The sequence below is a fragment of the Schistocerca cancellata genome, chromosome 3, assembly GCF_023864275.1.
Source record: "Schistocerca cancellata isolate TAMUIC-IGC-003103 chromosome 3, iqSchCanc2.1, whole genome shotgun sequence".
In the NCBI taxonomy this organism is placed as follows: domain Eukaryota; kingdom Metazoa; phylum Arthropoda; class Insecta; order Orthoptera; family Acrididae; genus Schistocerca; species Schistocerca cancellata.
Window position 1 is genome coordinate 795,250,551 of NC_064628.1, and position 15,661 is coordinate 795,266,211.

The following is a 15,661-nucleotide window of genomic DNA, read 5'->3' on the forward strand; positions in this document are numbered from 1 at the left end:
ACTGCAGCCGCTATAAAATACATTAAATGTAGTCGCAATTGCGAATACGGATAGCTGTAGAATGGAATGACGACAATGAAAGTTTGTGCCGGACCGGGACTCGAACCCGAATTTCCCGCTTATCGCGAGCGGTCACCTTACCATTTAGCTACCTGTGCACGACTCACGGTAACGTACACACTTCCTTATGTCGTCAACCATGTGTCTACATGCACGCATGTCCAGGGGGACATTGCGTCTTAATTCGGAACAACATAGGCACTGCAATATCGTATTTATCCGCCGACATCGGGCAAGATACTTTCAAGTAAATTGTCTCACATGTACGGGAATATACATAATGGATGTACGAGCACAGTTGACGACATGTGGAAGTTAAGGGCCTGGCTTTGAGTCATGCACCGATAGCCAAATCGTAACGCGATCGCTCATGATATGCGCGAAATCCGGGTTCGTGTCCCGGCCCGGCACAAATTTTCATCGTAGTCGTTCCATTCTGTACCTGATGGTTGTCCATACTCGCAGTTGCGATCACATTTAATGTATTCATAGTTTTAGTCCTTTATCACAATTCCTATGCGCTGATCAGATATCCTAGACATACACATTCATTCACTACCTCCAGAGCCATTAGGCAACTTGTAAGTTGGATTTGATCTACACCTTGTCGAGTACAATGAGGCGACAATAGTCACTGTCAGTGCAGCACCTCGACGTAGCCTAGACACAACTACTCCTTGGAAGTCCCTGAAGAAATATTGAGCCATGCTGCCTCTGTTGCCGTCCATAATTGCGGAAGTATGGCAGGTACCGGATTTTGTGCGCGGACTAACCTCTCGATTATGTCCTATAAATGTTCGATAGGATTGATGTCGTCTGGGTGGCCAAATCATTCACTCGAATTGTCCAGAATGTTCTGACATGGGGCATTATCATCCGTACAAATTCCACATGATTGGCTGCAAATGGTCTCCAAGTAGCCGAAAGTAACCACTTCCAGTCAATTATTGGTTCAATTAGCTTGCACAGAGCCTTGTTGAGAAGTTGGGTCCCTGGCTTCGAGGAGTCAGCCCTACCATCAGCTCTTACCAACTGAAATCGGGATTCACTTAACAACGCCGCGGTTTTCCAGTCGTCTAGAGTCCAACCGATTTGATCACGAGCTCAGGCGATGTCGTGCTAATAGCAAAAGCATTCCCGTCGGTCATCTGTTGCCATAGTCCACTATCGCCAACTTTCGCCGCCCCGTCCTAGCGGATACGTTCGTCGTACATTCCACACTGAGTTCTGCGGCTATTCCACGCAGTGTTGCTCGTGTGTTAGCGCTTACAACTCTACGCAAACGCCGCTGCTTTCGGTCGTTGAGGGAAGGCCGCCGGCCACTGCGTTGACTGTTCTTGACCCTGTGGATCTCGGAATACTGAATTCCTTAACGACTTCCGAAATGGAATGCCAAATGCGCCTACCTCCAACTACCATTCCGCGTTCAAAGTCAGTTAATTCCCTTCGCGCGGCCATAATCATGTCGGAAATTTTTTCACATGAATCACCTGCCCTTTTATGCCTTGTGTACCCGATACTACGACCATGTATATACGCGCATATCGCTTTCTGTTATAGGAGCCAAGGTAGCCCCTGAAGGCAGGCAACCCATATTACACCACAGAGGACGAGGTTGTCTATGTCCAAGGCGTACCAAAAGCACCATGGTAAATACCGGCTATTTACATACAAGATAATGGGAACAGATATTCCGAAGCACTACTTCCTGCAGGGGGATATCGAGCCACGGCCTGCAGGAACTATCACTACGCCAAAACCTGATTGGCTGGAGACAGCTATTTAGGGGCTAGAACCAGCCCCGAAGTTCAGTTCACGCTGGATGCCGACCTCGTGTACTGCGACCGTTGAAGATTACGTCTTCGTCTCTGAATTGGACTCTTACTAGTGTGAGTGTGTGTTACCACGAATCTTTCTTGAAAATTAGAAGTGAACTTTTGTTTTCCTCAATAAAGAGACTTTTACTCGCATCGTTATTATTGTACCTATCGTTTGTTGGTCAGTCATCAACCTTGTGAACTTACATCAATAAAAGTGGTGTTTGTGAAAAATTGCGAATTGTCAGTCACAACACTTTCCAATGACTTTTGTCGCCTCAGTGTCATAACCATTAGCCTGGTCTTTTTCATGTTTATCTCTAGACCGAAATGTAAACTAATTGTCTTTACTCTGAAGAACAGATCACTTAAGTTTTCCCCACTCCTGCAGTGACCGAATAATCAGCAACGGGTAGAGTGGTGATTTTCCTGTCGCTAATTGAAATTCCATCATTCCAGCCATCGAGTGCGCCTCTGATGATATACTCTACGTAGATGTTACAGAGATGAGGTCACAGTATACAATCTTGTCTGATTCCATTTGTCATTTCGCAAAGCTCCGAGTATTCACCATCCAACTGTATGATTTGAGTACAAATGGCATAAAGATCTTTTAGTAAATGATAATTATTTGAAACCCTCAGCTCCCGACAGGTGTTCTTGATACACCTCGAATGTGGGTCTCACGGTAGGCGTGCAAGGGATACATCCCTGCAGTCGCGCTCTTCGTCTGTGTCCTCGGTGGCTCAGTTGGACAGAGCGTCTGCCATGTAAGCAGGAGATCCCGGGTTCGAGTCCCAGCCGAGGCACACATTTTCGGCTGTCCCCATCGAGGTATATCAACAACACATGTCGGCAGCTGAGGACTTCAATTAATAATTATCATTTATTGTAGAGAAGCTGCACGGTCATCAATGGTATCTGTTCTTTCGAGAACAGTTACTATCTTCATATGTAGACCTTTTAGTAGTGATTGAGAACCCCATACTCATCGAGCATGTGCCACAGCTTGTCCCACATGACACAGTCAAAGGCCTAGGAAACAAATGAAGGAAAATTAATTCAATAAATTTTTGGTCATGTTACTTCTCTTCGGAACAGCACACAAATTCCTCAGGGAACCTCAGATTAGTTAAAGTGTTATCAAGAATAAGAAATTTACGACGAGTAGCAGATGGGGTGTCGCTGTGTGGACACTTCTTAAATTTCATAAACCGTTTGAGATATCATAAAACGGTTTCTTGCAAATGATAATTCGCAAAGGGCTTGTAATATGCTATTTTATTCATACAAGTAACTATTCTTTCAATTGTGATTGCAAAGCAGCAATGTCCTTTCAGAAACAGACGGCTACACTTTTATTAACGGCATTCGGTAGCTCGTCAGAATTCAGGTATAATGGTATACGTTATGTGAATGTTGACACAGCAATTTGTTACCAAAAATGGGAGGCAAACATTGTAACTGCGAAGTCGAAATCTGGTGGTACTGCGCAATTTTCGCCCCGTTTTGTGATAGGACCTTGCCGTTGGTAGGGAGGCTTGCGTGCCTGAGCGATACAGATAGCCGTACCATAGGTGCAACCATAACGGAGGGGTATCTGTTGAGAGGCCAGACAAACGTGTGGTTCCTGAAGAGGGGCAGCAGCCTTTTCAGTAGTTGCAAGAGCAAAAGTCTGTATGATTGTCTGATCTGGCCTTGTAACGTTAACCAAAACGGCCTTGGTGTACTGGTACTGGGAACGGCTGAAAGCAAGGGGAAACTACAGCTGTAATTTTTCCCGATGGCATGCAGCTTTACTGGTGCTTCAGAAGAATGCCGAAGATTGGATGGGTAGATCACATAACTAATGAGGGAGTATTGAATAGAATCGGGGAGAAGAGAAATTTGTGGCACAACTTGACTAGAAGAAGGGATCGGTTGGTAGGACTTGTTTTGAGGCATCAAGGGGTCACCAGTATTGGAGGGCAGCGTGGAGAGAAAAAATAGTTGAGGGAGCCAAGAGATGAATACACTAAGCAGATTCAGAAGGATGTAGGTTGCAGTAGGTACTGGGAGATGAAGAAGCTTGCACAGGATAGAGTAGCATGGAGAGCTGCATCAAAGCAGTCTCTGGACTGAAGACCATAACAACAACATTGGACACTGAAGTTACAACAGCCTCACACCAGCTGTCTTTGATTACAGCCAATTAGCGCTGTCGTTAGTAATTCTGCACACTTTACGCACGTCACATTCGAGTTTATAGAAGGGCAATAACTTAATTTCTATAGAAAATCATGGAAAGGAACTGTGACGTGGATTGGTCGTCGGGTGATGATAGCTGAGTATGTGCTTCATTTTATAACTCGCATATTTTCAGGCCCTTCCTTGATCACCAAACAGCCTCACGCCAATCTAATGTTTAGCTGGAAGGTATAATAAATTTGTAATTAGTCATTCATTTTAATTTCTTTTATTTACTTCATGTCATAATGAGAAAAAATGAAACAATGTGTTGTATGAATTTGTTACACCATTTTCTCAACGCAGTTATATGTAAATTCTGTGTGTTCTGAAGCTCTGGTCCTGTAGGGAACGTTTAATCTACGATAAAATTTGTCAGTGCGGCAATAACATGAGAAAGAAGTCAGTATAAGAGGGGTCTCTGAAAATTTAAGAGCAACAGATGTGGCATCTATGATTATGAGTAGAAAATCAGTTGCATATTTATAAGAAGAAGTACTGTATTTCTTAGTAGCAAGGAGTGGATGGTGAAATCTGGAGGCGATAGCTGGAAGTATTGATGTGCAGTCAACTGGTTCAAATGGCTCTGAGCACTATGGGACTTAACTTCTCAGGTCATCAGTCCCCTAGAAATTAGAACTACTTAAACCTAACGAACCTAAGGACATCACACACATCCATGCCCGAGGCAGGATTCGAACCTGTGACCGTAGCGGTCGCGCGGATGTGCAGTCATTCTTGGCTGGGACTCTGATGTACACTCCTGGAAATGGAAAAAAGAACACATTGACACCGGTGTGTCAGACCCACCATACTTGCTCCGGACACTGCGAGAGGGCTGTACAAGCAATGATCACACGCACGGCACAGCGGACACACCAGGAACCGCGGTGTTGGCCGTCGAATGGCGCTAGCTGCGCAGCATTTGTGCACCGCCGCCGTCAGTGTCAGCCAGTTTGCCGTGGCATACGGAGCTCCATCGCAGTCTTTAACACTGGTAGCATGCCGCGACAGCGTGGACGTGAACCGTATGTGCAGTTGACGGACTTTGAGCGAGGGCGTATAGTGGGCATGCGGGAGGCCGGGTGGACGTACCGCCGAATTGCTCAACACGTGGGGCGTGAGGTCTCCACAGTACATCGATGTTGTCGCCAGTGGTCGGCGGAAGGTGCACGTGCCCGACGACCTGGGACCGGACCGCAGCGACGCACGGATGCACGCCAAGACCGTAGGATCCTACGCAGTGCCGTAGGGGACCGCACCGCCACTTCCCAGCAAATTAGGGACACTGTTGCTCCTGGGGTATCGGCGAGGACCATTCGCAACCGTCTCCATGAAGCTGGGCTACGGTCCCGCACACCGTTAGGCCGTCTTCCGCTCACGCCACAACATCGTGCAGCCCGCCTCCAGTGGTGTCGCGACAGGCGTGAATGGAGGGACGAATGGAGACGTGTCGTCTTCAGCGATGAGAGTCGCTTCTGCCTTGGTGCCAATGATGGTCGTATGCGTGTTTGGCGCCGTGCAGGTGAGCACCACAATCAGGACTGCATACGACCGAGGCACACAGGGCCAACACCCGGCATCATGGTGTGGGGAGCGATCTCCTACACTGGCCGTACACCACTGGTGATCGTCGAGGGGACACTGAATAGTGCACGGTACATCCAAACCGTCATCGAACCCATCGTTCTACCATTCCTAGACCGGCAAGGGAACTTGCTGTTCCAACAGGACAATGCACGTCCGCATGTATCCCGTGCCACCCAACGTGCTCTAGAAGGTGTAAGTCAACTACCCTGGCCAGCAAGATCTCCGGATCTGTCCCCCATTGAGCATGTTTGGGACTGGATGAAGCGTCGTCTCACGCGGTCTGCACGTCCAGCACGAACGCTGGTCCAACTGAGGCGCCAGGTGGAAATGGCATGGCAAGCCGTTCCACAGGACTACATCCAGCATCTCTACGATCGTCTCCATGGGAGAATAGCAGCCTGCATTGCTGCGAAAGGTGGATATACACTGTACTAGTGCCGACATTGTGCATGCTCTGTTGCCTGTGTCTATGTGCCTGTGGTTCTGTCAGTGTGATCATGTGATGTATCTGACCCCAGGAATGTGTCAATAAAGTTTCCCCTTCCTGGGACAATGAATTCACGGTGTTCTTATTTCAATTTCCAGGAGTGTATATTGACAGACAGGCACGTACGCTGAACTAATTACTAAAAAATCGATTACTTTTCAGAAGGCAAAACAGCTTTCATGGTGACTGAAAACAGAAACGTCTATGAAGATCACAGAGACATTATATTGAGATAACATATTGAATGTTAATAAGGAAAGTAGCTCAGTAATTCTGAAACTCCATACACATGAGGGTATCGCAAGAGATGAAAATTAAAAAAAGGAACCGAACGCCAAGAATTACAAGAGCGAAAGATGTTGGAGGAAGAAGTGAATAATTAATCAGGCATCTGAAACAAGAGAAATCTCATTCAAAGAACGCAGATATATCGTGTTTTTTTTCTGGCTGTATGAAAGTAATTTTCCGCTTTATTTTGGGCAGAAGAGAGACTGAATTTTATCCATTCTATGACAGGAGACGGACAGTTATAGTTTTCTGTATTGAACTGTTATCCATTCTCAGAAGTTAGCGTTATCAGTGTAAGGACCAAAGAGAAAGATATCTGAATTGTGGATGCTAGTAAAAGTGATAACTTGCCACTGAATACGTACTTATCCATTGTTAAGGTATAAAACTGTGTCTACGAACATCACCCTGGCATAATCGAGTCATGCGTCGATTCGGAAATAGTTTCAAAATTTTACAGCTTGGATTCTACCACAAGACGATACGCCGGAGCATCTGTGGGAACTTTATTATGCATTTTGATAATTTTCCTATTGACATAGTAACGACTGCCATCTTGTCTTGATCCAGCGATCGTCAAAACAGCTACTGTGCTCCAACAACAAAGAAGACCCAGTATTCATATTGCAGCGATTTCTGTCCAGAGACTAGCTTTGTCTGGTAACGTGTGACGTGCTACCATGTAGGCAGAGGTATTGACATACACACGGTAATTGTGCATCATTAAGAAAAGAAATGAGCAGAGCTTACTGCTTATTATATTATTATCAGCAGAAAACTTTCTTGCAGTTAGAATCTGCAATCTTACTGCATAATAGGAACTATCAAAATGTTAGTTGCTTCATGCACTGACGGTAAAATATTGAGATGATAAGAAGGATTTGTGCGACGAGGTCGTTTAAGATGAAGATGGATGTCACTTCAGCGATATAAAATATTGTAATGAAATGAACAGCTTTAGCTGCTTACAGGCGTTGACATACGTCAACGGGGAGAGATGAAAATGTGTGTCCCGACCAGGACTCGAACCCGGGATCTCCTGCTTATATGGCAGACGATCTATCCATCTGAGCCACCGAGGACACAGAGGATAGTGCGACTGCAGGGATTTATCTCTAGCACGCCTCCCGCGAATCCTACATTCTCAACGTATTGTCCCGCACTACAATCGTAGTGCCCCCTCCCATTATACTCATTACTCGCGGCGCGTTGCCAATTCCCGTAAGAGTTCGGGCACTGTTTGTGCATTCGCACAGAAGAAGAAGATGGTCAAGTGGCTGGTGAGCATTAACTATGTATATACTAAGATGGCATCTGTTCTTTCGGACATGACTTGACCATCTTCTTCTTCCGTGCGAATGCACAAATAGTGCCCGAAGTATTACGGGAATCGGTAACGCGCCGCGAGTAATGAGTATAATGGGCGGGGGCACTACGAATTACGAATGTAGTGCGGGACAATACGTTGAGAATGTGAGTTTCGCGGGAGGCGTGCCAGAGATAAATCCCTGCAGTCGCGCTATCCTCTGTGTCCTCGGTGGCTCAGATGGATGCCGGCACGGTAGCTCAACGTGTTCGGTCAGAGGGTTAGCTGCCCTCTGTAATAAAAAAAAACTGAGTTAATGGATCAACGACGAACTGAAACGAGTGTCTTGCGACGTCCGCCCCGAGCAGGTATAACGAACGAAATGAGAATAATTAAAAAAAAATTGATAGAGCGTCTGCCATGTAAGCAGGAGATCCCGGGTTCGAGTCCCGGTCGGGGCACACATTTGCATCTGTCCCCGTTGACGTATTGCAACGCCTGTAAGCAGCTAAGGGTGTTCATTTCATTGTAATTTCATTATAACGAGCTGCATGGTCACCGATGGTATCTGTTCTTTTGGACATGTCCGAAAGAACAGATACCATATTAGTATATATAAAATATTTTGATGTAAAGAAGGACTTGTGCGACGAGGTCGTTTAATGAGAAGATGGATGTTACTTCAGCGATATTGCAGAAAGAAATAGCAGGAATGCAGCCACTGTGCATCTTTGCTGGAAGTGGTGGTCACGAGAATGTACAGTCGCAAGAAGACCGGACTCGACTCCGGGCGGTCACGTGGCACTACCGAGAGGGAAGACCATTGTGTTCGGCGTATGGTTTTGGAGCATCGTAATGCATCTGCACCAGCAATTTGAGCAGCATTTGGCTCCACAATGAAACAGCGAACTGTTACAAACCGTTTGCTTGAAGGACAACTCCGAGTCAGACACCCTGTAGCGTGCATCCCACCGACCCCAAACCACCGCCATTTGCGACTTGACTGGTGTCAAGCGAAAGCTCGTGAAATATTTCTGGCTTATTCAGCCATCATATTAGGCTCCAGGAAGCTATTCCCAGAGCAGTGGAGATGCAAGAACCATAGAGATGACGCAATGTGGGATGAGGTACCGGTGACAGATGTTAGATTCGGTACCATTCCCGTGAGAAAGACCGCCTGCATGATGCTGCTGCTCTGTGATTGGCTGCTGTGTTCGATGGTAGGGCGCCAAAACGTTAAACTTTAGTTGCTATTACTAATTAAACCTGTCATCCAAATTACTTCATTTTTTTAAATAAACATCTCTCAACAGCCAGCTATCAATCAGTCATTTCAAAATAATTAAAATCAAAGTATTACTAAAATAAAAGACTGACGATATTACTGCCGATGCACTTCGGTGGCGTTCGGTTCACGCCTTGCTGGCTTGGCGCGCGAAGTGTGCCCTCCAGTTCTGACCGTTCCAGTAGACAGACATGTTGTCTGTTATAGCAGCATTTGTTTCATACAATTTTATTTACTACAGTTATGACGGTTCCAGTAGACAGACGTGTTATCTGTGGCAGGATGTATTTAATGTTATTTTAGCCAGATTAAATGACTGTGGAAAGATATGTTCAATACATTGTGATCAAGAATAGTTTCTCGTGTTTATATCAATAAAAACGCGAGTGGCATCCCAAATGAGTTATAGTTTATTCGTAGCAGCAGTTCCTTGCGAAGTTAATTTCAGCCTCAAGAGAAAGAATACACGACCTGCATGTTGTTTTCTGCGCTGCGAACATCATCATCATGAAGACAGGAGGTTAGTGAAGTGTACAAGAACTTATGTATTCCACACAGGGCAGTGGAAACAACTAGACGTCTCACGTGTACTGCATGCACAGCACAAATGTGCTCAGTGACACGTCATCTGCAGTAATGCAGAGGAGGTAAAGAAGGATGAAAGTATTAACACTATCTCACTTTCATTCCTTTTTTCTTGTCGTACTCGTTGCAGGACAGGCTGGAGATCTAGTGAGATTTCTGATGAAAGTTGGTTCTGCTTCGGTGGCAGTGATGGCAGTGTGTTGGCTAGAAGGAGGCCGGTTGAGGGCCTCCAACCAACCTGTCTGTGTGCTAGACACACTGGACCCACACCTGGAGTTACGATTCGGCGAGTGACTTTGCATGATAGCAGGAGCACTCTCGTGGTTATCCCACGCACCACGAATGCAAAATTGTGCGTCAGTCTGGTGATTCGACCTGTCATTCGGGGACAGCATCCCAGGGGGCGTTTCTTAATAGTACACTACTGGCCATTAAAATTGCTACACCACGAAGATGAGGTGCTACAGACGCGAAATTTAACCGACACGAAGAAGATGCTGTGATATGCAAATGATTATCTTTTCAGAGCATTCACACAAGGATGGAGCCGGTGGCGACACCTACAACGTGCTGACATGAGGGAAGTTTCCAACCGATTTCTCATACACAAACAGCAGTTGACCGGCGTTGCCTGGTGAAACGTTTTTGTGATGCCTCGTGTAAGGAGGAGAAATGAGTACCATCACGTTTCAGACTTTGATGAAGGTCGGATTGTAGCCTATCGCGATTGCGGTTTATCGTATCGCGACATTTCTGCTCGTGTTGGTCGAGATCCAATGACTGTTAGCAGAATATGGAATCAGTGGGTTTAGGAGGGTAATACGGAACGCCGTGCTGGAGCCCAACGGCCTCGAATCACTAGCAGCCGAGATGACAGGCATCTTATCCGCATGGCTGTATCGGATCGTGCAGCCACGTCTCGATCCCTGAGTCAACAGATGGGGACGTTTGCAAGACAACAACCATCTGCACGAACAGTTCGACGACGTTTGCAAGACAACAACCATCTGCACGAACAGTTCGACGACGTTTGCAGCAGCATGGACTATCAGCTCGGGGAGCATGGCTGCGGTTACCCTTGACGTTGCATCACAGACAGGAGCGCCTTACGTGGTGTACTCAACGACGAGCCTGGGTGCACGAATGGCAAAACGTCATTTTTTCGGATGAATCCAGGTTCTGTTTACAGCATCATGATGGTCGCATCCGCGTTTGGCGACATCGCGGTGAACGCACATTGGAAGCGTGTATTCGTCATCGCCATACTGGCGTATCACTCGGCGTGATGGTATGGGGTGCCATTGGTTACACGTCTCCGGTCACCTCTTGTTCGCACTGCCGGCACTTTGAACAGTGGACGTTACATTTCAGATGTGTTACGACCCGTGGCTCTACCCTTCATTAGATCCCTGCGGATCCCTACATTTCAGGAGGATAATGCACGACCGCATCTTGCAGGTCCTGTATGGGCCTTTCTGGATACAGAAAATGTTCGACTGCTGCCTTGGCATGCACACTCTCCAGCTCTCTCACCAACTGAAAACGTCTGGTCTATGGTAGCCGAGCAACTGGCTCGTCACAATACGTCATTCACTACTCTTGATGAACTGTGGTATCGCGTTGAAGCTGCATGGGCACCTGTACCTGTACACGCCATCCAAGCTCTGTTTGACTCAATGCCCAGGCGTATCAAGGCCGTTATTACGGCCAGAGGTGGTTGTTCTGGGTACTGATTTCTCAGGATCTATGCACCCACATTGCGTGAAAATGTAATCACATGTCAGTTCTAGTATAATATGTTTGTCCAATTAATACCCGTTTATCATCTGCATTTCTTGGTGTAGCAATTTTAATGGACAGTAGTGTATAACGCTCGCCCGCATACCACTGTTATAACTCAACGTGCCCTACGGAGTATCGACAAGTTGCTTGGTCTATTCGGTTACCAGATCTGTCTCCAATTGAGTATATATGTGACATCATCGGGCGACAACTTAACCACAAACAGCATTAACCGTCTCTGTACTGATCGACTAAGTGCAACAGGCGTGGAACTCCATCCCACAAACTGACATCCCCCATTTGTACAACACAGTGCATGCACGTTTGCATGCTTGCGCTCAACACTCTGGCGGTTACACCAGTTATAAGTGTACCAGCATTTCTCATTTGCAATGACTTATCATCCGCTTACATTAACCTGTGATCTTGCAATTTTAATCACTTAAATGTATTGCCTAGACAAGTGTATTCTAGAAATTTCATCACTCTATATTAATAATTTTTTCCGCCAGTGTATAAAATAAAATCTTACGAAAATGAATGACCTCGACATTGTTGAAATGATTATTTTTCTGAATACGTTTACAGGTAATAAAGGAAAATATTGATACTTTCGCCTAGTAAGAAAACGGTTAAAGATTGACTTAACACGACATATCTGAAAAAAATATTATTTTTTTGTTTAACATTACAGTTAATCCCGAATCCCAGATTTTATAAGGGAGTGATTTCATCAATTCTTACCCAGAGTGTCGTTTTATTCTATGCTAACTTACAAAAGTTCATGTTAAGCAAAGTACTTTGATACATGACAGATGTTATAACAGTCAGTATTTATTATAGACTACAATGTCCGCCCCGATAGCTGAGTGGGCCGGAACGGTAGCTCAGCGTGTTCGGTCAGAGGGTTAGCTGCCCTATGCAATAAAAAAAAACTGAATGACTGGATCAATAATGAACTTCAACGGGCGTCAGGGGACGTACGCCACGAACAATTACAACAAAGTATAACGAACAAAATGAGAGTACAAAAAAAAAAAAAAAAAAAAAAGTGGTCAGCGTGACGGATTGCCATCCTACGGGCCCGGATTCGATTCCCGGCTGGATCCAGGATTTTCTCCGCTTAGGGACTGGGTGTTGTGCTGTCATCATCATTTCATCCCCCATCCGGCGCGCAGGTCGCCCAATGTGGCGTCGAATGTTATAATAAGACCTGCACCAAGGCGGCCGGACCTGCCCCGCAAGGGGCCTCTCGGCCAATGACTCCAAACGCTCATTCCATTTTTTCCGTAGACTACAATCGGTATGTCTTACAAAATACCGACCTACTTCCTCCTGCTTTCACAACATATGAGACAGAAGCATTAGTTTCTTCCTCAAAGACGCGTTCAAGAGCAAGCAGCTAACCTTTTTCAGTAGTTATAGCTACTTCAGACAAATATAGAGCACTTTCCATTTCCGCACTATTTGAGGTGCAAATTTTAGGTGATTCAACCTATAGTACAGGGTGAATCAACTAAAACCTGCACCATATTGAGGAAATGGAAATTGCTTCAATGTGCGGCTTTCACAGAATGGATTGGTGATCAGAGTCTTAGAAAGTGTATTTTTTGTGCAACCTTACAACTTTTACATGGAACAAGGCCTGCTGACACAAAAAAAAACTAAAAGTAGGGTAAATTAGAATGTCATTGGTGTTTGTTGCAGGATTCTGATGCGAGTCGTTTACGAGATATCGTATTCTGAAAAGTTTCAACTCCGACACTTGTACAATACTTGTGGTAGCACAAGCTAATGAACAACATAAATGTGTGCACTAGTAGTGTGGATTCTCACCAGTAACGAGACAATTGATCATCACAGGTTTTGTTCAAAATGACCACTGGCAGCCGCAATACAAGCTTCTAGTCTGGTATGGAACGACTGCTGCACACGTGCTACAATTTCAGTGAAGATGTCCGTATCATTGCATTATCATCGGGTGTAGTTCGTATGTCGTTGTAGACGGCACTTTCAGCTTTCCCCACAGAAGAAAGTCTATCGCCGTTAAATCTGGATAATGGACCAGCCAAGGTACAGATCCTCTGAGTCCAATACAACGATATCGAAACAATTCGTAAAGACATGCTGTTACACTTCGACCACTATGGGCTGGGCAGCCATCATGTTGGTACCACAGGTTCCTCCTAGTCTGCAGAGGAACGTCTTCTAGCATCCGCAGATGATGGTCTGTTAGGAGGCTGTGCGAGTTCAGTGTTCCGTCCATGAGAAACAGGCCTATGAGCTGATGGTTTACTATCCCACACCACACGTTTGCACTCCATGGAAGCTGACGTTCCACCTTGACGAAGGCAAAGGGGACAGTAAACAGACCAGTAGTGCATGTTTAGGTGTTGTAACTGGCCATGACTGATAAATTTGGCTTCATCACTAAGCGAGATACATGGTACATTTGGAGCATCCTGTTTTAATGCCCATGATAGACAGAGTGGCGTCAGGCGTGGAACCTATGTCGATGGAGAATGCCTAGGACGCTTGCCTAACTCATCCCACTTCCTTGTGCGATTGCAGAGAAGCTAACGTGTGGGTCAACTGCAACAGCAGCAAGAACATTAATTTTCCTCTCTTCTACCGTCACTTGTTTCCTTCTGTTAACGTTGTCTAGGTGTTACACTAGCACTTTCACGTAACTGGTTCAAGAGGTTGATAAATAATTGCCGAGATAGTTGACGTCTATTGGAATATCTTGCTGCATACACCGTACAAGAACGAACTGCATTCATGCTACACTCTCCATACACCATGAGAATGTAGGCTGTTTCTGCATTGGTAAATCCCATCGTCCTCTCGTGACCTACTGCTTGAACGTCACGCACTGACTGACTTATCAAGTCGTAGTGCACTCAAGGAACACACAGGCACACTGCACGCAAACACAACAACATCGTACCTAGCAACTACACAAGTTGAATGGAACAGACAAGTATCGGTTGGAAACTTTTCGAAATACGATACCTCGTGAAAGACTCGCACTAGAATGCTGCAATAAACATCACTGACTTGCTGATTTAACCTACTTTTAGTCTGTTAGTGCCAATAGGCATTGCTCCATTTAAAACGTGTAGGCTTGCATACATTTTCTAAGTATTATTCCAATCTGTTTATTGACTAATAATACGAGTCCCTGAGTACAAATCCATTATGTGCAAACCGCACATCAATAGTACTTTCCATTCCCGCAATATTTGTGATGCAAGTTTTAGGTGATTCACCGTGCGTGTGTTTTTTATTTTGCGTGAGTGTGAATGGGGGTGTGCGTGTCACTTTTCACTTTAACCATCTCAGACCAAAGCAGGATAAAAATTAGCTACAAGCAAATTCTGTAGCTCTCTAATGAGTCAACATTGAAGCATCTTGTGTTAAGATGAATCTCACGAAAGGGGCGCAGTACTTTGTGATAATTCTAGGTGGGAGTGTTCAGCTGTGGCCTCACTGATGACTGGTGCACTAAATATCTGCAGCAGTAGATTTAACTGTTACTGTTGGTGTATTATACACAGTAAGGTGAGAGTACTGAGTTTGGATAACTTAGTTACCGTAAGACGTATTCTGGCTTTCACCAGAGCGTTTCAGACATCATAACGTTTGTGAGAACCGTCTTAAATAGCTCATCAATTAAAGTAGTAGGAAGTTTAGTTAGTTCACGAAAACTGACAATGGCTGGGAGAACGGTCCACTGACCCCCCACCACTCCATTCCATATCCAATGACTCGCCGCAGAGGATGATATGGCTGGCCTGTGGGCGAGTTAACATTTTACGTAGGAAGTTCAGTTATAGTCGTTTTGATTTGTCTCTGTTTGGTCCTGCTACAAATGGGTTGTTGACACCTCCCATTCATATCTGCGCTGATCTGTCTCACTGTTCGCCGTCGATAGGCTCGTATGATTCCTCAGAGGCGACTAGACGTCCTTTCGTCAAAGTGAAACGTCCCCTTTGAACATTTATACATGACTGTGCTTAAACTAACACACAATATTTTTAGCGCAACGCAATCTGACTTTCAAAAATCCCTACAAAAGAATGACCCTGACTAGCATTAACCTATACCTTTCACAAATCACTTACCTCACAAAAATCTTCATTACTCGAACTACTGCAATACAGCGAGCGCCACTACTGCCAGCTAAATAAAAGATTTAAACTACAGAAGGCACTAACTACTGATAGGCATAG

General features: G+C 45.3%; 1 protein-coding gene and 1 non-coding gene across 2 annotated transcripts in view; one reads left to right on the forward strand and one right to left on the reverse strand.

Moving 5' to 3' along the window:
• LOC126177065 (4-hydroxy-2-oxoglutarate aldolase, mitochondrial-like) overlaps positions 1 to 15,661 on the reverse strand; it is a 71,411-nt gene that overhangs the window by 33,545 nt on the left and 22,205 nt on the right. The window lies entirely within an intron of this gene.
• On the forward strand, positions 2,613 to 2,686 carry Trnat-ugu (transfer RNA threonine (anticodon UGU)). Its single transcript has one exon. It is a non-coding gene; the product is annotated as a tRNA-Thr (tRNA).